This window comes from Rattus norvegicus, chromosome X, assembly GCF_021556685.1.
Source record: "Rattus norvegicus strain SHRSP/BbbUtx chromosome X, alternate assembly SHRSP_T2T, whole genome shotgun sequence".
Taxonomy (NCBI): Eukaryota; Metazoa; Chordata; class Mammalia; order Rodentia; family Muridae; genus Rattus; species Rattus norvegicus.
Genome location: NC_141554.1, coordinates 25,263,117 through 25,289,287, shown reverse-complemented (window position 1 = coordinate 25,289,287; position 26,171 = coordinate 25,263,117). Strand labels below are relative to the sequence as shown.

Genomic DNA, 26,171 nt, shown 5'->3' with positions numbered 1-26,171 from the left:
AACTTGGTATTTGAAGTTTTTTTTTATTGTGCATTTGTGTTTTGCCAGCATGTATGTTTGTGTGGAGCTGTCGGATCCCCTGGAACAGGAGTTACAGACAGTTGTGAGTTGCAGTGTGGGTGCTGGGCCTTTAAAAAAAAAAAAACAGTACTCTTAACCACTGAGTTATCTCTCCAGCCCTTAGCGTTGAAGCTTTAAAGAGCATGGGACTTTAAAAAATTGGAATGTAGGCCAGACAGATTTGGGGTTGAAGGTTTTATGGGTAGATTGAGGTCCCCTCCCCCCCTCTAGAAGTCCTGCCTGGCTACAAGAGTTGGCCACTTCAGTTTCTATATCCCCCTTCCCAATGTGGGTCTCCCACTTCTCTAAGGAGAAAGGGAGAGGACAATGGAGGGAGAGACTTGTAAGGGTAGGACTGGGAGGAGAGGAGGAAGGGGATGTAAAATGAATTAAAAAATTGAGAAAAAAAGCCAAAAAATTTGAATGTGTTTTGCTATGTGGTATTGATATTAATGAGATCTTGGGGAAGAAAGAAACAAAAGGTAATATATTGGTGTGTCAAATTGGCGTGCAGTCCCTGTTAGGTTTTAAAAGGGACCTCAACTGACACAGTACCTCCATCAGATTTCCTGCCTTTTTTTTTTCTTTTCTTTTTTTCGGAGCTGGGGACCGAACCCAGGGCCTTGTGCTTGCTAGGCAAGCGCTCTACCACTGAGCTAAATCCCCAACCCCATCAGATTTCCTGAAGCCAAGTTTGTAGGGCATTTTCTTTATAATTATTGATGTGTGAGAGCCCAGTATATTGTAGGCAGTTCCACCCCTAGGCTGCTTGTCCTGGACAATATCAAAAAGGAGGCTGAACAAATTATGAGGGGCAAGCCAGGAAGTAATGTTCCTTCCTGGTCTCTGCTTCAGTCCTGCCTCCATGTTCCCACCCTGCTTGAGTTTCTGCCTTGATTTTCCTCTAGAGTAGACTGTGAGCTGGACATGCAGACCAAATCAGCACTTTCTTCTCCAAGTAGTTTTGGTTGTGGTGTCTGTAAGACAGTACTAGAAAGTAACTAGGATTCTTCAGAACCAGTCCTCTGAACCATATATAGAGGTAGAATTTATACAGCTTTAGATGTGAGATACAGATTTACGAATACATCAGCTTACATTCAGCACCACAGTACTGTGTGAGATCTCATAAGACAATAGAGAGAGAACAGAAAGTTAAAGGGAAAACCCAGGGTGCTCTAATGTTTAGGGCTCCGGGAAATGGAAAAAAAGCAGTCTGAAGACCAGCCAGTGAAGTAAAAGTAAAATGGTAAGAGTAGTTCTAGATAAAAATCCTGAAGAACCCCAAGAGACTATCACCAGTCAATTAAACTGAATGCTACCAAATAATGAAGAAATTGAAGAACTAGACAATGACCATTGGATTTAGAAACATGGACATTACTGTAGATCTTCACAATCACCATTTCAGTGGAGTCACATGGAAGAGAAACAGGCTGAGTTATATTTAAGAATAAACGAAATCTCGGAGACTATTAAGTTTCCACGAGGAGTACTACAGAAACCGTAGGGAGAGTTTTTGGTTGGAAGCTTCTAAAGGGAAAGAAAACACAAACCTTATGTGCCCAACACAGTTCTTTCCACCTGATGAATGTGCAATAAATATTTCTTGAACTGAACTAAATTACAAGCAGTTTCTAGTCCCTTTCTCAGGATGCTGCGTTCAAGTCAGAGAGGTGGCACAGTTGTGGCGTATTGATCCGGTATGATTTCTGCAAAAGCAGCCAGGCCACATATTAAATGTACCCCCAAAATGCCACCTCTTAGTCATTTATTATTTATTAAGAATAGCCTTGTTGGGGCACCAGTGGAAGGGGAAGCCCTTGGTCCTGCCAAGGCTGGACCCCCCCCACCCAGTGCAGGGGAATGTTGGGGGTGGGGGTGGGAGTGGGAAGTGGGGGTGGATGGGGAGGGGAAACACTCTTATGGGGTAGGGGGAGGGCATAGGGGGCTTATGGACAGGATACTAGGAAAGGGAATAACATTTGAAATGTAAATAAAGAAATATATCCAATTTTAAAAAAAAAGAATAAAACCTAAAATGCCATCCCAGGCCAAAGTGATTGAATACATGAGGGAAATGCTCTGGTAGGGACCACGGTGAGCTCATGAGATCAGAAGACCACAGGTACTGATTATTTCCGACAGATCAATGGTCGATTGTATAACCGTTGTCTTCATAAATGTGGAAAATAATTTCATAGAGAGATTTCTTAATTTTTCAATGCTTGTAACTTCTTCAATTTAACACAGACATATGAATGTATATATAGCTGCACACATATACTGTAGGCTAAACAAAATACATCTGTTGACCACATTTAACCTATGAATTGTGGATTTGTGACCTCTGTTTTAGAGTAGTTTTGACTGTTGTTGCCAGACTGCCAGGAGTCTTTCTACTACAATGCCTGCTCTGATTTTCACTAAAAATACGAGATTGACTTCCTTTTTTTGTTTTTTGTTTTTTTTTTTTTTTACAAGAAATGTTTTGTAGTCAAAGTCTCTACCTTCTTAGCCACCTTAGGGTATACATAGAGAAGCCTGATACCATAATTATTTTCCTCTGTATTCTGTGCTACACGGCTAGTCAGTGATATCTCAGGACCTGGAGATCTCCTTTAAAATACAAATCCAATCTTCTTTCTGAATGAAAAAAGAAAAAGAAATATAAGAACCACATGACTATGGAGAAGATTTTTAATGTAGATACAAGGTTGAAAGCAGAGAGGGAAGAATCCTAGCAGCCTACCTACACGCAGCCTGGGCCAAGGTCAAGGGAGTGGTGTAGCCAAAACGGCAGTATTATGTAGGAATCAGTCTTAGGGAAAGAGAAGTGGAAGACCGCCCCTGGGAGCTCGCGGTTTAGGGGAGGGGGCGGGGTGAGAAATGCTCTATGGAGCCACAGGTACTTAGTAATGCTTCAAACTGGGGGAGCCGCAGGCGCTACTTCTCTCAGAGAACTGGCCTTGACTTCACTTTGATATGTTAATAGGCACTTCAGCCTGCTGTCTCCCGGATTCAGTGACCTAACACTTTACAGTCTAGCACTGCTAGCTGCCTTTCACATCAGTCGAGAATATAATTTTGTTTGTTTGCTGGATGACTAAATGAAAAGCCATATATAGTCAGTTCAACATTGCAAATAGTGCAGATACTGCAGGGTTTGACGATAAACAAGATACAGACCAAACTCCTAAGAAGTTTGTATAATCTAGTAAGGCAGCCTCTAAATAGCTATAGTCTTAAACAAATTGGAAGGTCACAAAAAAAAAAGATTTGAATTCGTTTGGGGCTACTAAATTGGTGGGGGAGAACATTTTTCAATTATTCGTTCATCTATTCTTTTGGTGTGTTTTATTTTTAGACAGGTTTCTCTGTGTAGCTCTGGCTGTCCTGGAACTTGCTCTCCTAGATCTGGCTGGCCTCAAACTCACAGAGGTCTGCCTGCCTCTGTCTCCTGAGTGCTGGGACTAAAGGCTAGTGCCACCACTGCCTGTCTGTCATTATATCTATTTTTAAACATGGTCGACAGAGAGAGAGAGAGAGAGAGAGAGAGAGAGAGAGAGAGAGAGAGGAGAGAATCAAAGACATACATGCCTTTTATAAATAAGTTGCCTTTATTATGCCTTAGAATATCTGTTACTTTACCCTTTGGCTAACGTTGGGGTTAATTGGTAGAAGCTGTGGCCTGCTAACCACGTGCTTTCGGGTTGGCATTTAAGATTTGCATTTGCTCACATAGGGTTCTTAATAGTTCCAGGGAGTAAAGTATTTTTATTGGAAACTTAGACCATCTAAATTAATAGAACCTTCTTTGTAGTGAGATTATATTCTTTCCCACCCCCTAGGATGCATTACTTCATTTAGATGCACAACCTCACAATGAGTCATTGCTATCATCATCATCATCATCATCACCATTATTAGCATTTTCAGATGAGAAAATAGAAGGACTGGGAGGTAGAATTACTTGTCTAAAACCACAACTCAAAGAAGTAGTAAAGCTAGGATTTGAACTTTAGTAGTATGGCTCTGAAGATGAGTACTTTCCCATTATTTTCTTAATGAAACTTGTAGTTAATTACGATATTGGGACGCACAGTTAAGCTAATCTGTTGGCTGTTAATTGGTCAGAGAGGAAAGAAAGGCAAATAAAGGAAAGGGCATTAGGTATGTACACAGGGGACTGTTTGAGCAATTTTATACCCTGACCTTGATGCAAGGTTAGCAAAGGCACTCATTTTCCTTCACCCGTACAGGGAAATAAGGTTATTTAGCACCAGGAAAATATCTTATAAAAGCAAGAATTCTTTAATCTTGTCTTAAGCCATTATCAACATGTTCTCAACTGCTCAGCCATCATATGTTCACTTACAGATGTTACCAGGCCAAAGTCTCCAGACTTCTGCTCGTGAATGCCCTGAATGTTAGCCGCTTATGTTTTTCATCTAGTGTGCTGTTATAAACTTGCAATGTACCTAGCCAAAATAAGAGGCTTCCATAAACTCTTCTCAGAAGAAGGAGTGAGTCTGGCAGTGGTGCTGCACATCTTTTTTTTTCTTTCTTTCTTTCTTTCTTTCTTTTTTTTTTTTTTGTGCTGCACATCTTTAATCCTAGCACACAGGAAGCAGAGGCAGGTGAATCTCTGAGTTGGAAGCCAACCTGGTCTACAGAGTGAATTCCAGGACAGCTAGCCAGAGCCACACAGAGAAACCCTGTCTCAAACAACAACAAACAACACAAACAAAAACATAATAATAATAATAGCAACAACAGTAGATATTATACAATAAATCTGTGAAGATACTGCTCATAATATCTTTAAATAAATATTGGCCTCACACTCTATGGCAAGCCACTATTCAGTATGCTAAGGATATTTAAATTCCTGCGCTCACAAGCCTCTGTTGGTAGAAACTTGCAAATTCCGGGCGCTGTAGATTTGGCTCAGTGGTTAAGAGCACTGGCTGACCCAAGTTCAATTCCTAGCGTCCACGCAGCAACTCACAACTGTCTGCAACTGCAGTTCCAGGAGGAGATCTGACAATATCACACACATACAAACAGGCAGGACACCAATATACATAAAATAAATAAATATACCAATATACATAAATAAACCATCTTTTAAAAAAGTCGCAAGACCTGTGTTCTGTGAGTTAACATTGGATATAGGATATGGAGGGAACAAAACAGAAAGGAAACACGGAGGTCAAAGTATGACACAGATCTTAGCATACTGAACTAAAATCACCAGCCACTGTGAAAAAGGTTGTTTTGAAATTGGTAGGGAGGGAGAGATCTTGTTTCCTGTAGAATGTGGATTCTAAATGCAATGGGAATCAAAGATTTTATAAAAGAAGTACCTCTTGTTCAGTTTGTTTTTTAAAACTGCTCCGCAAAAGCGGTTGTCTAACTAGAGAAGGATTTTAGGGGAGTCAATATAGAAAAGCAAGAGATCTTTGAAGAGACTCATTTAGTTGAGAGTCGGCAGCAGGCCAGAGCCTGGGAGGTATTAGGAACCCACGCACCCAGCAGTGGTCAAATGGACACATTTTAAAGACACAGACAAAAGGATTCTCTGAAGAATTGAAAGTGGCTGGAGAGGAGAACAGGGTCAAAGTTAGGCTCCTCGAGATGTTTTTGTTCTGAAACCAGGTGTTACCATTATCTGAACTGGGAAATGGCAACAAACGTAACTTCTTGTGAGTCACTGTGGGCTTCCAGTTTAAGATGGTAAGATTGGTCCTCCATGCTTTTCTGACTTTTGAGTTGCCTGATCCAGGAGTAGGGGGTAATGGTACTGGAAGGCTTTTTATGATTTGTTAAAGGTATCACACAGATTTCTGGGAATCACTACTGTCTCTTTTTCTAGGCTGGTCAGAAATTTGGAGACTCACATGGATGAAAGGTGAAGACATTATCCTCCCCTCCACCAGGCAGAACTGGAGAAACCCCAAGGCCAGGAGAGCTTTTAAGCCCCTTAAGTCTAGAAAAGTGCACGAGAGTGGGCGGTGCCAAGAAGGGCGTTCGTTACTGGAACTTTCTTGGAGTTCTGGCTGGCTAGGGAAGAGCTTTCACCAGAGACGAAGTTAAGAGACCGGGGTGTGGTGTGGTGTGGTGTGGTAAGGTTGGGCCTGGCTTGTCCGGAAAAGAGTTTGGGTGGGGTACAGTGGGCCAGCTTCAGGCCAGAGGTGGGGAGGGGAGGCCTCCACAAGGAGGTAACCCCAGCTTCAGAAACCCAACAAAAATGTCCGGGGCATTGTTAAAAAGGCCCCAGGATTCTGTCGCCCATCAAAGAGGGAGGAAAAGCTAAGTTGTGTGATGCAGCTTTAAAGGGGCTGGTGATTGACAGAATGTGTAGCAGTGGATGGGGTGGAGCCGCTGGGTGGGGTCTGGGACAGGCAGCTGGGAGAAACCAAAAGGGAAAAAAAGAAAACCATTGCCCCTGAAATCCTTAAGGCTGGGTGAGGGACGCTCGGGCGAATGAGGGGAAAGGAGGGTTTTAGATCTTACCACCACTCCCACCACGGGCTAACTCCCTCGTACCCTTCTGTCTCGCCTTAAGATCAGTAATATCGAGTGTACCGGCATCTCCCTAAGTCTCCCTGGGCTCGGTTCGTGGCGCAAGGCAGCAAGGACCCCGTGTGCGCGCTGCCCCTGGCAGGGGCTGCAAGGAGAGGATGCCTTCGGAGGCTCGGAACCCCAAAGTAAGTCCCTTTCATTTTGCCGGGCCACCACCTCGCCTTCTTTGGCTGCCCTCCCGGGGTCTCGGAGGGGGCGGGGACATGGCCTCAGTTCTGCCGGTGGCTCACTCCAGAAGGAAAGAAGGGTGGGGCAGGGTGGAGTAGGGCGGAGGAGAGGGGTGGAGGGTGGTGCTCTGGTGCCAGAGTGGCCACGCAGCCAGCTCGTGCGCACTGAAGCGTGTAGTGTGTTTACAGCCTCTATTTCCACTCCTGCTGTTAAGGCTTCGCTACCATCCTTCTGGCATTCTTTCTTTTTGTCACACTCCAGCATCCCTATCAGGTTGCTGAAACCTCTAGCTTGTAGCTGGGAGGGCTCCATCTTGCCTGGCTTCTTAAAGGGACAGCGCACAATTTTACCTAGGGGACGTCTATACTTGGACTGGAAATTTAGTTTAAAGAATATCAGTGCCTTACCTTGTTATAACACTACCTGTTTATTGGAAGGAATTTATGTGCCGAGGACATCTCCTCCCTCTCTCAGGTTACCCTTCAAACTTGTTCCTAACATCCAGTGGATTTTTTTGAAGGTGCAATGTGGGTATTCATGCCAATTTGCACATTAGTTACTCACAGAGTCAGTTGGCTCTGTAGTTTTTGCTGAAGGGTAGCATTTCGAATCAGATGCAACATGACTGTGTAGATGACTTTGAGCAAATTAATCAATTCTACAGATATTTATTTAATGCCAACTTCATTGCCAGTGGCAGATCATGCATGCACCTGGACACTGTAAGATTTCAAGACCCTGAAGGATGTTACTACTGACTCCTTTCTTAGCTTATGGTGGCCAAGATCTCCTCCCAGGATAGAGAGAGGAATGTTGAATTTGATTCTAACATTTGCCAACCATCCCTAACATATACTCTCTGAGTTCACATGTATTTCTTTCCGTCAGTGCTGGGAATCCATATACTTAAATCAAAGGAACTGGGAGCTCAGGTTGGAAAACATGTACCAAGTCAAAATGGCTTTAAAAGTAGGTGTGGTGGCGCGTACCTGTCATGAGAGGCAGAGGCAGGTGGATCTCTGAGTTCAAGGCCACTCTGGTCTATGTAGTAAGTTCCAGGACAGCCAGAACTAGAGAATGCTACCTTGTCTTGAAAAGAAAAAGCCCTTGGAAGAGAACAGGACAGAATTCTTCAGAAGGAAAGCTGAGGCCATCCTGAATGCTCTGATTTTCATGTTGGCGTCTTACCTGGTACATTGTTTTGGGAAGGACTGCCTCATTAGCTCCTTCCCATCAGATAAAGAAAGAGTTGGTATAGCAACGATTCATTAGTAAGGGCTTCTATGGACTAGTGACATCTTTTACATGCTTCTCTTTTGTTTCTGCTTAGGGAGGGTGGCAGGATTATGGATGGAACTTTAGTCCACAGACCAAAGAGATGAAAATGTTGTTGAGGTTTGAGGGCTATCAATTCACCATGAAATACTCTGTGTGGGTGTTGGAACGACCCAGTTCCCATCGGTCTGCAGTTAGCTGTCTCTGTATTAAATGTAAAGTCCAGAATCACTTCTCTAATATTCTGAATTTCACTACATCTCCACTACCAGTTCTCATCCAGGGATGGTGTCTGTTGTAGGTTCCTTGACAACATTTTATTTTTATTTTTTTTCCTTTTTTTCTCTTTTTTGGAGCTGAGGACCGAACCCAGGGCTTTTAGCTAGCTAGGCAAGCGCTCTACCACTGAGCTAAATCCCCAACCCCTCCTTGACAACATTTTAAAGCAAAGCAGAGTCCTCTATCCTTGGTAGATCATCTAAACTTGAAAACAGTCTTATTCCAAACAGCCCATATTATTGAGTTTGGAAAGGAATTAAGATAAAAAAGACTCAACATTTTTTCCCTATGGCCTCCTGAAAACAAAGGAAAGCACACATTCAACAGAAACACTCCTAGTTGATTTTAACTGTTTGGGAGTGTAGTCTTGTTATTGAGTCAAAAGCCACTTGTGCATGCCATACCCCTTGAACGGAGGGTGGGGAAGGAACTATGTGTTGATTCCACAGCCAGTATTCTGCCTTTGGTATTCCATACCACTTATTAGGGGCTGATATGCTTCTCTTTTAACATTTGATTGTCTCTTGGTGTTCATGGCTGGTTTGATTATCTTTCTGGGGAATTTCAAGTTGTATATATGGGAACTAGGACACTCTTAGCTGTCATACTGTTGCTGAAATGTGTTTATTGCCTTTATAGGACAAGGAAAGCTTTATGAATGTACTGAGAAGTACTCAAGGAAAAAGTAGAATTTTTCTCCAAGGGGTTTAAGAGGCTTTCCCATAGCACTTTGAATTATTTGGTGTCATTCTGCTTCCTTTTATTTAGGACAAGGCAAAGTGGTTTCATGAGAGATAATTGCAGAAACTAAACAAAAACTATCCAGGGATCGCTGCCTCTCCGTGTCCCTCCCTCCCTCTTTGCCTTCTTCCTTCCCTCTCCCTCCCTATCCCTTTGCCCCTGCCTCTGCTTCTCTCTGCCCTCTATTTCTGTAATTCTATAGCACTAGTTCCAACCCTCAAATTGCCTCTTGGAATGCCTAGACTTTCCTGTACTAGAAAAATGTGGACAGCTTTGGTTAAATCCTATTCTGGTTCTTACTCAGTCCTCAAGAGTAGGAAACTGCAAATGAGAAAATTGCAACACAAAATTATATTGTGTCACGCTAGTCATGTACTCATTTAACAAATGTATGCTAAGAATCTTTTCCTGTACCATTGCACCACCGTGGAGATAGTGAGAGGTGCTCTTGAAGGGGATAGACAGCAAAGATATGTGTTTGGTGAAGATCTAAATTAGTAGGAAGACAGTGTAACGTGTTAAGGAGAGCTAATATGCAATTTTTTAAAGAAAGCCTCTTTGATATGATAAAGAATAATATATCTCATGAAATAAGGGAGATAGCCACAAGAATGTTTGAGAAGACTGTTCTACTTGGTGTATTCCAGGAATAGCAGGGGGTACATATTGGCAGCTGTGAAAGCATATACCTGGTATCCCAGTACTTTGGAAGCCAAAGGACAGCAATTTCAAGGCTATCTAGAGGTATATAGCAAGGCTAAGAAAGTAAGGAGGTGAAGGGGGTAGAGGAAATTAAATATTGGCTTTATTCTGAAGGGGTTAGGCTGCATTTTTTCTGTTCTTTAATATTGTAATTTCCTTTGTTTTTAATTGCAATAGAATTACATCACTTCTCCTGCCCTCTTCCAGGGAATTTCTTCTTCCCTTCTGCCCATCCCCAGGTACTCTTTGTTTTAACCACTCCCACAAACAGATAGTGCCTTTTTCTCTGATTGTTTCTGTTACACACAATATGTATGCATATGCACAAATGTGTAAATATAATTGGCTGAGTACATTTTTGTTGCTTGTATGTAAAGGATACACTTTTTTTAAATGAAAACTGTCACCAATCATTTCAAATTCTACTTCACTAAAGAGTGTTGAACTGTTCTTGACAAAGTTGAAGTAGATTGTCATGGGTTTTGACTGTGATGCTCCTTGTAGAAAATCTTGGAAAAGCTTTTGCTGAATCGTTCATGCCAACTAGGACATAATTTTATAGTGGCTGTTATAAACATAATTATCTGAAGACGGTTTCAAACAAATGTGAAAATACTTAAACACAAATGGCTCCAGTGCATTTTAACAAAAAAAAATCACCATAAATTTATTAGCACTAAGAAAATTCTTAGCTTTAATTACAGAAGTGTCACAGATTTTATAGTGCTATTTATCATAAAAATATGAAGTATTTGCTTGGAAATCTTTTTAAACATTCACTACTGCCAGCACATTATTTCTTTTAAGTTAGTTGTTCAATTTGCTTTTCCCCAAGTCGTCCAAGTAGAAAGCTTCAAATTTAGATCTCTATTCCTAGCCTGGGGAACTCAGAAAGAGAATAATGAGAATGGGGTTAAAAGTGAGAGAAAAAGAACCAGCATCCAGACAGGAAAATGTAGCAAGAGTTTTAGCATCTCCTTTTATAATTTGGAAGTTCCATTTATTTTAGGCCTTGAAAACCCCCTTCTCATTCCAGATCCTCATTAGGGGGAAGGTAGGTATGTATGTTGGATGACTGACTGTATGTTCAATGTACACATGAAGGGCTGCATCTTCCCTAATAATTCTCAATTGGCCATATAGTAGACACAGTTGAGGAGTATATTAAGAAAATTATGATACCTTTGCTTATCGGCCTAAATTCAGATTAGGTTACTTTGGGAGTGACCTGAAAGAAAGGATTGTTTAAAAAATAGTCTTCAGGTAATTCTACTGTGGAAGCAAGGCTGCCCAGCACTGTCTTGGGTCTGAGGTTACTCTAGTATGGTAGCCAGAGCAGAAGCATCTCACCACCTGAAAACCTTTTAAGAATGTCAATTTTCAGCTAGGTGTAGTGGCACAAGCCTCTAATCCAGCACTAGAGGGAGGCAGAGGCAGGCAGATTTCTGTGGGTTTGAGGCCAGTCTGGTCTACAGAGTGAGTTCCAGGACAGCCAGGGTTACACAGAGAAACCCTGTCTCAAAAAAACAAAAAACACGGTCCCCAGCTCCGAAAAAAAGAACCAAAAAAAAAAAAAAACCCAAAAAACAAAAAACAAAAAACCAGAAAAATGGCACTGGAGAGATGGCTGAGTCGTTAAGAGCACTGACTGCTCTTCTGAGAGATCCTGAGTTCAATTCCCAGCAACCACATGGTGGCTCACAACCATCTGTCATGGGATCTGATGCCCTTTTCTGGTGTGTCTGAGGACAGCTGCACTGTATTCATATATAATAAATAAGTAAATCTTCAAAAATATTAAAAAACGAGAAAAAATTCAGGCCCTGCCTTAGATGAGCTGGTTCAGAAATTTTTAGAGGTGGGACCTAGTGAAAGAGATTTGAACAAGCCCTTCCGGTTGCTCATTGCTTTAGAATTTAAAGGTTCGCTCCAGGTCCAACACAACTGAGGAAATAATATACTGCTTTCAGTAAGAGAAGTTCCCGGCGCTTTTGTGTGAAAGGTGGGAAAAGTGTGCCTGTTAGCATCCCATGTCAGAAGCTCATTCCTGTGCCATCAGTGTTTGGATTGTATGCATCATCTGTCCACCCTTCTTTTAGCTTAAACATTCTTTGTTCATTGTGCACTATTTAATTTAATCACCATAATATCTTTGTAAGGTAGTCATTGATGAGACCCAGGAAAGTAAAATACTAAAGATCACATAGCTTGTTAGTGGAACATACATTTTCTCTTTTGAATCCTCTGGGATTTTTGTTCTGTCACCTGATGTCCTCCTGTTCTGTCTTCACTTTTTTTTTGTTCTCCTGCGCATCTGACCATGCCTGCATGATGTACTACCATGCACTAGATTCTCCAGTAAGCACTTTAGGTGCTTCAATACACACTCTCATCACAATAGTCCCTTGAAGCAGGTGCCATCATTTTTCCTGTTTTACAATTAGAGCACAGGAAAACCAAGCAACTTGCCCACGTTTCCAGAGCGTGCCAATGGTAGACAGGCATCTGGTACACAGTGTACAAAGTCTGCACATTGTTGTCTCATACTGCTTTATCTTCTGTGGTAGTTTGAATGAGAAATATGTGTGTCCCAGGGGCTTGGGTATTTGGACACCTGGCCCCCAGTTGGTAGGATTGTTGGCAGGTTGTGGATCCTTTGGGAGATGGAACCTTGTTAGAGGAAGCATATCACTGGGAGCAGGCGCTGAGTGTTTATAGTTTCATCCTACTTTCTGTTCGCTCTTTCTGCATAGTGTTGTGGTTTACGATGTGAATTTGAGCTCACTACTCTGACCACTGTGACTGCCGCTTGCTGCCATATCTCCCCACCATGATGGACTCTTCCCTTTCTGAAACCATAATCCCAAATAAGCCCATTCTTCTATAGACTGCCTTGCTCATGGTGTTTTGTCATAGCAACAGGAAAGTAACTGATACACCTTTCTAGCATATACTTTCTTTTCCAGCCTTAAGCACTTTCCTTGTTAACATACAGATTAATACTCACTTTTTTAAAAAACATCAATTGAAATCCTTACTGAAACTGCTCTTACCAGTTACTATATGCTCTATCCTGCCTAGTGCTCTAGTTTAGAACCTAGTTAACTGCTACACTCAGGGATGCAGGCTAGCCTTTCTTTTAGAGCCTCCTGTTCTTTGACTTTTATGTCAGTATTATTTCTTGGATTGCTACTTGCCGGATTGTTCTTTGCATTCTCTTCTCTTGCTGCTCTAGAATCCCTGTTTCTTGTTGCCACTTGTATGACGGTGTCTTTCTGCATGGCAAGTCTCCATTTTCAAATGGAATGTTTCTTCTGAACCTAGACCATTAACTGGTGAACATTTCAGCATCTTACATGTAGTGTGTCTAACACCTTTTATATGTTACCAAACCTTCCATTTTTGTCCTCTGATCAATGACTTAACAGCATCCATTGCCACTCTCTTTTCCTTTACTTTCCAAATTATGTTTATTTTTTCTTAATCATACCTAATGTGGCATATTAAAAGAGGTGGGTTGCTGTTCTGTCTGTCTGCAATATCTGTGTTCTCTGTTATGGGAGGAGTATATTCCAGCATGTGTTGGAGCCCTAACTTTTTCAGAACTTTTGAATGTGAGTGTATTTGGAGATGGTTTTATTTAAATAGGTGATGGAGTTACAATGAGGTCAACAGGATAGAGCCTAATTTAATGACTCAAAACATTATAAAATGAAAAATTTATACACAAAATTCACCCAATGGTGCAAAGTGGAAAGACAGACAGTAAAAATGAGAAGCTCTACCTAATTCCTCCCTCATAGCCCTCAGAAGAAATTTCTTCACCCTCATGGATTTCAAATTGTCTATGGAACTGTACAACAATGCATTTCTATTGTTAAATTAGTGTGTGATGCTTTTTAATGGTAGTCCTAATAAATTAGGATAGATTCCACTCTGTTTTACAATATCCGCGATTTTTAAACCTTTTCTGTTCAATGTTCAGAATCGTTCAGAGCTGCCCTATCATGGGATTAAATTCATCCCTCTTAATAGTATATTTCCATTCTGTCTACAACCTGTTATGTATATGTGATTTTTTTCCTTGTTACAAGTGTCCTGTTAAACTTAACCTAACAGCATTTGTTACCACTCTCTTTTCCTTTACTTTCCAAATTATGTTTATTTTTTTCTTATCATACCGAATGTGGTATATTAAAATAGGTGGGTTGTTGTTCTGTCTGTCTGCAATATCTGTGTTCTCTGTTATGGGAGGAGTATACTCCAGCAAATCGTATTGCTTAGATATGCCATGTTTTTTCAAAAATTCCATTCCTTATTCTTTGGTAGTCCCTTTATCTTGAATGTCTTTTATGGGCTATGAGCACTCTGTGGTGTTGGAGTGCTTACCCAACATGACCATAGTCCTGTGTTCCTAATAGGTTTCACCAGTGTAATAACCTAGTTCAAGCCAAATCAAGAGTATAAAGGCAGGCTTATTGAGAGGCTGCTCTTGGGCCAGTTCACTGATCTCACGGGTAGAAGTCAATGGAGCCGCATGCCCTTGCTAAAGAAGGGGTTTTTATAAGTCTTGGGCATAGGATGACTACATGTAAACTAGTATCTGTGGTTGTACCCGTGTATGATAAAAAAGCCGAGCCCCTGGCCTGGCACTGCTGTGTGTGGAGATGAGGAGAGATGTGGTCTTCTTAGCTGGAGTTCTCCATGCACACAGGCGGGGTTTGGAGATGAAGACTAAACAGGGTTTTTTAGTTTGGGCAGTGGTTCCAATTACTTCCCATCCTTAGCACTGCAAACAGTAGTATTTGATGTGCCTGACCTAGTTCATTTAATGTAACAACCTTTAAACTCCTCTCATGGTAGCAATTCGTATGGCTTCTTTTGAAAACCATTAATTTAAATCCCTTTCCCATTACTGATAAAGGTTTTGTTTGTTTTCGAGACAGTGTCTTACAATGTGGCTCCTGCTGGCCTGGAACTCACTCTGGAGACCAGGCTAGCCTCCAACTCACAGAGAGCCACCTGCCTCTGCCTCCCAAGTGCTGGAATAAAGGCATGTGCCACTACACCCAGCTTCATTATTAACAAAGTTTTAAATTTTAATTATTTTTTATTTTTGCTATCAAGGATTTTTTTTTTTTGAAATAGGGCCTCTCTGGTCTTGGTTGGTCTGGAGTTCACTATGTAGTTCAGCCTGGCCCCAGAGACATAGCAATCCACCTGCCTCAGCCTCATAAGTGCTGGGCGCAAAGGTGTGTGCTACTATGCCTCAGTGCTGTTGAGACTTTTAGGCTCTATATATTAACTCTTCCTTAAATAGACTGCTTACAAATATCTTTCCACTTTCCTAGGTTGCCTTCTATTGTTTACTTTGCTGTGCATACACTTTTTAGTTTGATGCAAAATCCCACTCATTTCCCTTTTCCCTTTCCATGCTTTTGGGTACCTGTCCGGAATTCCCTGCTTATTTCAATGTCTTGAATTTTTTTTCCTAATGGTTTCAGTTTGGGCTTTTATATTTAACTCTGTAATCATTTTGAGTTGATCTCCAACTGCACATATATTCAGTTTTCCTAGCATTGTGTATAGAAAGACTGTCATTGCTTCAATTAATTCTCTTAGAATGTCCAGCAGAAGTCTGTTGTCTGTAACTCTCTGGGCTGACTTTTATGCTCTCTTATTTCGTTCCATTAGTCTCTATATCTATGTTAAACCATTTTTTAACAATTGTAATGTGTTTGTGCTTTTATTCAGATTACTATAGCTTTATAGTATATTTTGAAGCCTGGAAGTGTGATATCTATTTTTTTCTTTTTCTATAAGATAGCTTTGAGTATTTAGGAATTTTTTTTGTTTACATACAAATTTTATGATTATTTTTCTATCCATGAAAAGAATGTCATTGGCATCCTAACAGAGTTTGCTTTGAATGTGTCTTGCTTTAGCCAGTGTGCATATTTTGATGTTGCTTATTCTTTTGATTGTGATATCTTTACATATTTTGAATTTTTTCACATTCCTTTTCTAGTTTTCATACTCTTCACCTCTTTGGTTAACCTTTTTCAAGGTATTTGAAAATGAGTGTGTGGAAAGCTGAATCTTTTAATAACATGCAGACACACACTCTCTCTCTGTCTCTCTCTCTCTGTCTGTGTGTGTGTGTGTGTGTGTGTGTGTGTATTATGTATGTATGTATGCAAGCACACACATGTGATGGAAGATAAAAGATTAAAACTGGGTCAGAGTTTAATTTCAGTGTATCTTTGGTTTAATTAAATCTACTCATATAGGGGCTGGAGAGATGGCTAATCAGTTAAGAGCACTGGCTGTTTTCCTTGGGTCCTGGGTTCAAGTCCTACATGGCAGCTCACAACTGTCTGTAACTAGTTCCAGGGAATCTTGCACCCTCACACAGACATACCTGCAGGTAAAACACCACTGCACATACAATAGTAATAAATTTTAAAAAAATCTATCATATACATTAACCATTTCTATTTATAATGCAAAATGAAAGAAACATTTAGTCCTTTATTTCATTCATTCATTCATTCATTCATTCATCATACAACAGAACCCTGTAGTTCTTTGCTACAGCTTGGGAACACAAACCTGTAAGACTCCAGTTTTCATCAGATCTCCTCAGCTAGGAGACAGACAATCCTTTATAACTTATTATTTACTTTTTGCTGGAGACCATGCTAAACCCTTTTGCATACTTTTAAATTAAATTTGCAGTAAAGTTATGACTATTGTTTAGATAAGGTTAGAGAGAAATCTGGCTTCTCTCTCAGCCTGTGACTGAATTGCTCTAGTTGGTCTCTGACTAACTGTCGTTCTGTTCTAATATTCTGCTTCCTTTTCATTCTCTGGCTCATTCAGTCTTCACCTGTGTTTAGCGTGTTCGCTCTTCAACCTGTCTCTGTACAACTGTCCCTGTAAAACTGCCTCTTTTTCCCTCTCTGCTCTGCTTCCTTAAGTAGCTTTCCTTTCCTCTCTGTTCTTTTGAGAGTTGGGCATATCCTATTCTTTCAAATCTTTCTTTGATTCAGCAGTTTGTCTGCCCCTCAATTAGACATCACTTTCAAACATGGATACATCCTTCTACAAACTAACTATATGTTCTTTGTTTGGAATTAAAGGTATGTACTAAGGCCTGAGGCACACCAAAACTAGAAGCAAGCTTTTTTTTTTCAGTAAATAGCATAATCTTGGAGTTGCTGTGTGACCAAATATTCTGTAACAAGTCAAGATGGACTACTAACTTTGGATCACAATACCATTTTAATGAAATAATGTGAAGAAATAGTGAGATAGACACTTCTTGACAGGTAACAATTCAAGGACCTATGCACCAATATCTGTGTGCACATGTCTGTGGTTTTAAACTATGTTTGCTCAAAATTAGAATTCATTGTCAATGTATAAGAGCTAGAGTTCCCGTTGGGTGGTGGTAGAGACAGAGGCAGGTAGATCTCCAAGATCAGGGCCAGTCTGGTCTGTAGAGAGTTCCAGGACAGCCAGGGATACACAAGAAACCCTGTCTGAAACAGTAAACAAAACAACACAATACAACACAAACAAAATAAGTGATAGAGTCCACATAAAGCTTTTCTTAAAATCTATCTCATCTCTATGGCTCCATAGCGATAGTTACCACAATATGAGCAGGAGCCTCTACTTTAAACATTTCATTTACTAATTGAAGTTAATATCTTTTGGTTATAATGTGACTAGATCTTTTATTCTTGTTTTTGTTGTTTTAAGACAGGGTCTCACTATGTAGCTCAGGTTGTCCTGGAACTCATTTTATAGACTAAGCTGGCCTGGAACTCACCAAGGTTCATATGTCTCTGCCCCAAGTGCTGGTCTCACTAGACCTTAAGAATGGACTGAGTTTATGAAATGGGAAGTTGTGGAGTGGTGGCATTCCATCTCTGCCTCTTGGCCCACTCTGAGACTGAATTGCTCTGTTTTATCACACACGTCTGCCACAATGGACTGACACCTCTTAAATCACATGAGCCAAGATAAATCTTTCCCTCTAATACTGGTAGTGTTAGTACTAACATTTTTACTAACTCAAGTCACCTGAAATATTTCTTTAAACCAAGGAAAATTCAGATTACATGAAAAGAAACGGGAAGTTGATATGTATCCAAAGTTTCTAATGAATCTTAGCAATCTCTCCATCAATGTCCTCTCTTTTAGATGGTCTTAGCATGTAGTGGGCAACAGATAGCTTCTTTGTCTGCTGAGTTCCTGTTACAGATGTTAATGGTTCATTTACATAGAAAGTCACTGGATCTCATCATTCAATTCCAAACTCACAGGACTTGGTTATACCTGGCTTCAATTACCTAAGGACTGCTCTATGTATCCGGAGGCTTCACCCCTTTGCTAACCAGTGAGGACTTTTCAGGGGATAATTTTCTCAGTCTCTGTTATTCTGTTATAGCAACAGGAAGCAGATGAAAATAAGTCTGTAGTATATAACATTCAAGCAATGAGTGATGTATGCTTGTATTTTCTACACTTTCTCCTGTTCTTTCCTCTTAAAACCTACTTGTTGATGAAACCATGGTTCATTTATCTTTCACTTTACCAAATCTTAGCGCATCTAACACCTCCTCTCCCCCAAGTCCTGCTTGTAATGCAAATTGAGTACAGAGCTCTGGGTTAGAGCCCGGGGAAGTACTTCTTTCTAATGTCTGAGTGGTACAGAAGCCCCTGAATAGATCACCCACTGTGCAGTAAGGACAGAGGAAAGATAACACAGCACCAACCTTGTTTTCTTTAAAGGTCAAGTGATTGCTATTTTAATATGTTGAATGGCTTTCTCAAGGTCACAGAGCTGGTTAGTGTCGGAATCCAGACTTTAATCCAACGACTGTTTCTCATGCAGTCTTTTATAGTCTCTGCTTGTAATCATTTCTGGAAACAGTTCCTTGATTTTGAATTGCTTTTTATAGCTCAACTTACTCTATGAAAGTACAGCAGCCTTTTGGTGTCTTGGTTGAACACAATTTTGTATTGTGGAATTATTACTCTATTTACGTCCAGGTTTCCTTGTAAATAGATTTAAGTCAAATTCTGACCATGTGGGATGATTGCTTTATGAAAGCTTTATATAACTTAGAAGCCAACTTACTACATTATTCATACAGTTTTTATTGGTCCAAAAGGAGAAGTGAGGCTGATTCAAATATTTGGAGATAACAATCATAGTTGTTGATGAGGGAGAGGTAAAAACTATTTAAAATGACCTTTCACTTAAAGCATGCCCACTGTATCTGATTGACACTGAGGTCCTCTTGTCCCAGTGCATAGAGGGGACAGTAGACAATTTACTCATTAGCTGAAGTAGAAAACCCACAGATTTTTACAGATAAGTTGTTCAGACTATTTCTTGCCTGGCCCTTACACTCAGAATACCTACAAGTTGGTGAATTTACTTGAGATCATTTGATAGCCCCACAATGTGACATTTGAGAACTTGCAAAGTCCTCTTCAGCATCGCTGGAATCTACCACTGAGTTCTTCCCTTTCAGCTGTGCCGTGTGGTGCATGTGTGCATGGCATGTTTATGATACCCAGTGAGTGGTACCTTTAATATCCTTCAAACTTCCTCTTGTTTTTAAAAGTGCATTTGGGGCACTTTTGTGTTAAATTTGTCCTTTTTTGACTCGGCCAGGGAATGTAAAATATAATATTCATGATTGGGTAGGTTTAACCTCGGGAATCTAATTTTGTATTTCAACCTCTGGTGGTCAGAAACATCACATTCATGGAGTGGGAAAAATATTCTAGCAAAACAGCCTCTTGTTGAGTAGTCAAGGGTCAGAACAGCACAAGCTTCTGAATGCCCAGTATTGTTGTTTTCTCCCCTCTGTGTAAATGTTATTTTGTTGAATCTACTTTATACAAACCTATGAAATTCCATTTTCCCGCGTTATGAAGTAAGTAAATGTAGAAATAGTGAAGTTAACTAAATTTCCCTGTTTCTTGGTCCCACAAGTAAGTGCTGTGTCATGCCATTTTTACTCACTGAAGTTAGCGAAGTGACAGATGCAGATACAGCAGACCTCTTTTTTTTTTTTTATAAGTATTCGAAGGCCATTCCTTTGCACTGCCTTACAATGAGCAGAAATTCAATCATAGACCTCCCATACCATTAGACTCAGAAATCTCAGAATGTCTTGGTCCTTTCTGCCCTCAGTGTCTACAGTATAAGAGAAATCCAGAAAATATTTGCTGACCGAAGTAATGAATAAACAAGTATATGAATAAATCCAGTTTTGGGGAATCATTGACATAGTTTGTAACATCTTGATAAGTTGTATATTGTTTTACATTTTTGTTGTCAATGCTATATAAATTATTTATGTATCTGTAGACTGATAAATGTATGCATTCAGAATTTGTTATCCTTATATTTACAGACTCACAAAGATATATCACATAAGTGAATATTCTTGGTTTCCTGCTATTGTAAAATCATACCATAAATACAATCTCAAGCTCCATTCATGCTACCAAACTTGGCCTCCTAATTTTCTAATGAAATATACATTCTTTCATGTCTCTTATACATGAACAGTCAGTCTGGTTCAAAATTTCTGTGCATAAATGACCTGTTTCTGTGATTACAGTGCAGGTACAACCTGAGGAGAATATCGATGGCCACAGAGTGGGTAGCCTAAAACAGAAATTCATTCTCATAATTCTGTAATGTAGAAACCTGGCATCAACATGCTGGCAGGGCAGGGGCCCACACAGACCACTCTAGGCTTCATGAACGTTTTTAGCTTCTTATACTCCTATGTATTCGTTGGCTTGTAACAGGATAACTGATGTCTCTGTGTTTTCATTTGTGTGTATTTTTCTCTCTTTTTCTTCTTCTTGTAAGGACATAATCATATTGAACAAAGGTCTGCTTTAATCACCTCATCTTGATTTTATCTGCAAAGTCATTATTTTCAAGTAAGGTCACATTGGCAAGGACTGATATCAACGTATCAAGAACATATTTTGAGGGATACAGTTCAACCTGTAAGGTCATGTTCTCTGGCTCCCCTGAATGCATGTCCTTCATACGGGGCAAATACTCTTCACCTATCCCAGTCTTCTCAAAGGCCTTAACCTAGTCCAAGCATCAGTTCTAAGTCTGAAATGTCAACTAAATAAAATCAGTACAAAAATCCTAAGTTTCATCTGTCATTCATTTCAATAAGATACGATTGGTTGAGAGCCCCCCAGCCCCAGGGGCAAAAATTTTTTTTCCATTTGCAGACTTGTAAAACCTAGAGGAAAGTCTGAGAAAACCAGGATAGGGACAAAACAGGCATTATCATTCCAAAATCCTTCAAACTAAAAGAATAAAAGGGGTCTTGGGGTCAAGGCAGGTCAAGGAACATTGTATTAGAGGTCAAAGCCTGAGAATAATCCTGTGGTGTGTTTCTCTGTCCCCTTGGCTTGGTAGCTTTATCATTCCAGTCAATGGGACGGTGACTCTCCCTCTCTTACTTCTGGAAATGAAGCGTTTAGCCCAGGCCTCTGCAACCATGCCCTGTCCCTTCACTTCCCTCTTTCATTTCTGCTCTTCTCTGTTCCTTTAAGTCAAGACTAACATGGTTTTCCTGGCATGGAATCTTCATAAACCTGTTATATATGTAATCCACAGAGATAGAGCTTCAAGATAGCCTTGTGGGAGAACACAACTCAACCCAAAACAATTGGATCTCTGTAAAGATCTATAATATCCGTGTGCAGTGTAAAGATGAGGCAGGGATCAATAAATACTTCTAGTGTGACTTCCTGTTTCTTGTTCATGCTAAGACATTTTACCTGGACATTGATGTATAGTCTTCTGCCTAACACATCTACTGTCAGTCCTGATGTTCTTAGTCTCCTTTCCTTCTTTGATTTTATACATCTGAAGACTGTCCAACTAGTATATTCTTATTACATATTTATATATTATGTGTATTATTTATATACATATTTGTGCTAAAGTATCCAACTATTATGTATTTATTTAGCTTATTGTTTGTTTCTCACTATTAACTACCCCTTCACAAAGGCTGTATCTTCTGTTTGTTAGTGTTCAATGGTTTTTCTCCAGAACTTGAAATGGTACATTGCCAGCGCACTGTGAACATTCAGTGTTTGTTCATGCAATGAGTGTACAGAGATAAAGAGGGTCTTTCTGGAGCATTAATATGATGGTAGGTATTTTTATCACATCTTTATATATTCATTTTTATTTTGTGTGTGAGTAGTTGTCTTCATGTACATATACATATCAAGTGCATGCCTCGAAGTCAGAACAAGATGTGCTAGATCCCTTGAAACTAGAGTTACAGATGCTTGTGAGCTGCCATGTGGGTGCTAGGAACTGACCCCTAGTCAACTGGAAAAACGGCAGGGACTCTTAATCACTGAGCCATGCTGGAGGGATTTATAACAGCAGATAAACAAGGGAGGACCAAGTAAAAGCATGTGTAAAAACCAGCTCCTTCAGTTTGTATAGTGAGACCAAGTGACATTAGCATCTCCCATTATGGTCAGTGCCAGTGGTTGCATTCAATTCATGGTTGTATTGTAGCATTTCTAATTAAGAAACTGTATGCCTTTTCCTTGGTGAGCTAAGAACTTGGTGCAGAAAGAGGGTAGTATTTCACTGGTTTTGGAAAGAGGCATGGCTATTGGCCAGGGAAAACAGTGAAGGGATGATAAATGTGAGGGTGTGGGTGTAAACCAAGAAAAGCAATGGCATACTGTAGCATCACTATAAATACCCCCCACAGTGTACTACACTATCTTAATCAACAGCAGCAGCAGCAGCAGCAGCAGCAGCAATTGCACCATCTGTTGCATTTACTACATGCCAGGCACTGTGCCAGGCAGTAGGGTAAGAATGAATATGGCTTAATATGTCCCACGAAGATATTTATGGTCCACTCGGGTGGGTGAGGCCCATAAGGAAATAGTTACAGCAGGCAGATCTGAATGCCCCACTTGAAGGGAACAGACAGATGATGAATCCAGGTTTAAGATGATAGGAGACAATGGTTAGAAAAATACTTCAGTGACATTTAAAAGCATATGTTGAGTTTTGAGGATGAAATTGTTGTCAAGGAAGCATTCCAGAGAAGGACAATTTATTTATTTATTTATTTATTTATTTATAATTAATTAATTAATTAATTAATTTTTTTTTGGTGAGGACAAGGATGGTTCTGAAGTCTACCTGCCTGACTCTAGTTGCCAAGAGTGCTAGAACCATGCTTGCTTGTTTTAATACCATTCTTTTTGCTGAATGCATGGTTGGCCACATGAGAGAAGTGTTAGTGCTTGTGGTCGCAGCGTGACACCTCTGAATTGAGACATTTGGATGAAACACACAGTCTGAATAAGTGAGCAGTTAGAAATTAGGATTGATTCTAGGCAGTATTTTGCATAGAATTCTCTTATGCATGATTCCCTTTCGGACACTTCTTTTACAAGTCCTGTGTGTGTGAGGAAACCCAGGCCCAGAGAGGACATCCAGGAGCTCTGCGAAGACTGTCTTTATAAATGCATAGCGTCTGTCATCTGCCTGTGCTTCCCATCCTTCTGTTTACCAAGATGCTCACTTGCCATTTGCTCTCTTCCATGCTCAGTCACAGATTTTCTAGAAATTGATCATTTCCCTTGTATACAGGGGAAATGGGATCAGAGCCTGAGCTTTACCCTTAAAGTATCCTGTATCCCACCCTTTAAAGATACCCTCTTTTGCTGGACACTGATGGTGCACGCCTTTATTCCCAGCACTCGGGAGACAGGCAGACAGATCTCTGTGGGTTCAAGGCCAGATGTGTATACAGAAAGAGTTCCAGCCAATGCTTCACAGAGAAACCCTGTTTCCCACCCCTCCCGCCAAAATAAATACATACAACAAAATAATACCCTGATGTTATTTAACATATAAATTGTATTGCTATACCATAAAATAAAGCACTGTTTGAAAAAAAAGAACATTTCAATAACTTCAACCTTAGAAACATACTATGGCCTTTTAGGATTAAGAGACTATTTGATCTCTTTTTTATGACTTTCTTTACTTAAACCTTCTCAAACTGGGTCAGATCCTTGCCCATACAAATGAACAAGTGTTAAAAAGAATATGAGTATTAATTCTAGGGAGAATGAAAGCTGATGTACAGAGAGGAGTTATAGGTTTAAGAAGTTCCACTGTGGATAGTAATTATAACCTAATGTACTAGCAGACACTACAACAGATTTGTATGATTATGTAGATTATATGCTATGGGCCAATACCCCGTGAATATAGAAGTGATATATGATGCTATTAACTAAACTACAAATTCCCTTTGACTTTCCCCATGTTGTCAGCTAATGTCCTGTTTTCTGTCCAATACCGAAATCCACACTGCATTTAGTTTTCGTTTTGTCACTCAATTTGGGATTATCTGATCTTATCTCTTGATCACATTGAGGTTCTGGATTGTCAGGCAGAGTCACACAGAACTGATAGGCCCTTATCTTTGTGTCATTTCAGACAGCACGTGATGTTACTGGAGATGTAACCCTGAATCACTTGGTTAAAGTTGTGTGCCAGATTTCTACAAGTCACCCATTTTCTCTTTGCCGTCAGAATAAATCCAGCCTACTACTCTAAATCTGGTCCACAGGGTAGCTGCAAAATCACCTGGGAGCCTGCTGAAAATATATAATCTCAAGGCAACTGCAAACCTACAAAATGAGGGTCAGAAAGTTGACAAACTCCCTAGTGTTCTTACTGTATATTAAGATTTGAGCCTTATCTAGAGGAATGCTCACACATGTGCACAAGGAAACCTGATAGAGTGTTCCCAGCCTCAGTGTAACAGGGTAAAAAAGTATAAACCATCTAAACATCAGGAGAAAATATAGTTCTAATATTTTGATAGCATATGAACTATACCAGACAACGAACCAATCATGTGGACAAATTGGCCCACATAATGTACACGCGCATGCACGCATGCACGCAGGAAAAGTTACTACTAAATTGGCTGACCCAAAGCACATATACAGTGCTCTATTTTTCAGAAAAGGAGCTGAATGAAATAAACATAGCTCATAGCAGTGGGTTTGACAAACTTCTAGGCAGTTACATGGATTTTCATTGCTTTAGTTTCTGTATATTTTCAAGTGACACACATGAATGAATGCAAAGCGGCTGAGTATACAGGAGTAACCACACATCATCCCTTCATAGTCCATGAAAAGTATCTTGAAAGCAGGGGTGAATTTATATATCTGCCACAGTGAACAAGAGCACCTTATTTATGTATCTTAGCTTCCTTTTTTATTTTTTTAAAAGATTTATTTATTTTATTTATATGAGTACACTGTAGCTGTCTTCAGACACACCAGAAGGGGGCATCAGATCCCATTGCAGATGGTTGTGAGCCACCATGTGGTTGCTGGGATTTGAACTCAGGATCTCTCAGAAGAGCACTCAGTGCTCTTAACCACTGAGCCATCTCTCCAGCCCGTGTCTTAGCTTCTTAATACTTGCTGTGCTGAATTAGGCCGAAATGGTTCTGTTTACAGTAGAGTTATAAAAACGCAGCAACAGTTGGTATCATGCAGCAACACTGCCATTCATTGACCTTTCATCTCACTTCTTTATACCTTTTTAAAAAGTTGGTTGATCGGGGTTGGGGATTTAGCTCAGTGGTAGAGCGCTTGCCTAACAAGCACAAGGCCCTGGGTTCGGTCCCCAGCTCTGGAAAAAAAAAAAGAAATTAAAAAAAAAAAGTTGGTTGATTGATTGGTTTATTGATTTAGTGTGTGCTTGTCAGAGTACAACTTGTGGAAGTTGGTCCCTTCCTCCCATCAAGTATATAGATTCTGGAATTTGAATGCAGGTTGGCAGGGTTGGCAGCAAGTGCCTTTACCCACTGAGCCCTCTCTTCCTTATTTTCAGAGGTTCATCGTCATGTATTCTATAGAGATAGCTCAAGATTATCTGTCATAGATATGAATTCCCAACGTTCCTAGGAAGCAGAACAAAATTGCAGTAAGCATTGCCAAGTCAATTAAAGCACTATCTTTTGGCTTTATTTTGTGTGGATAAAAAGATTGTGGCAGGTTTATGGGGATACATACATGCGTAAAGCTCTGAAGGAAAGAAAGGAAAGTATAACTACAACATTTTTGTTGCTCGTAAAGAAAGAAGTTCCAAGTCGGGGTAGCTAATGAAGGTGGTATGTGGTGGGTGTTCTCTGAAACACCTTGAGAGTGGCTTAAAGTGATGAAAATTATCCCCCAACCTCCAGGTCTTCTGATATGATTGGTCTTGGGTA

General features: G+C 40.2%; 1 protein-coding gene and 1 pseudogene across 11 annotated transcripts in view; one reads left to right on the top strand and one right to left on the bottom strand.

The window, feature by feature from the left end:
• The first annotated feature begins 6,072 nt into the window (after positions 1-6,072).
• Positions 6,073-26,171, top strand: part of Klf8 (KLF transcription factor 8) — a 197,150-nt gene continuing 177,051 nt past the window's right edge. For 7 of the 11 annotated variants that reach the window (XM_087599568.1, XM_087599557.1, XM_087599562.1 and 4 more), the window contains exons 1-2: positions 6,073-6,188; positions 6,632-6,773. The gene's annotated coding sequence lies outside the window, so the exon portion shown is untranslated. Of the gene's footprint in view, positions 6,189-6,440; positions 6,531-6,631; positions 6,774-26,171 lie in introns of those variants that run through there. The other 4 variants (XM_087599558.1, XM_087599565.1, XM_087599569.1 and 1 more) reach the window with 1 other exon arrangement.
• LOC147998163 (large ribosomal subunit protein uL29 pseudogene) overlaps positions 9,419-26,171 on the bottom strand; it is a 29,813-nt pseudogene continuing 13,060 nt past the window's right edge.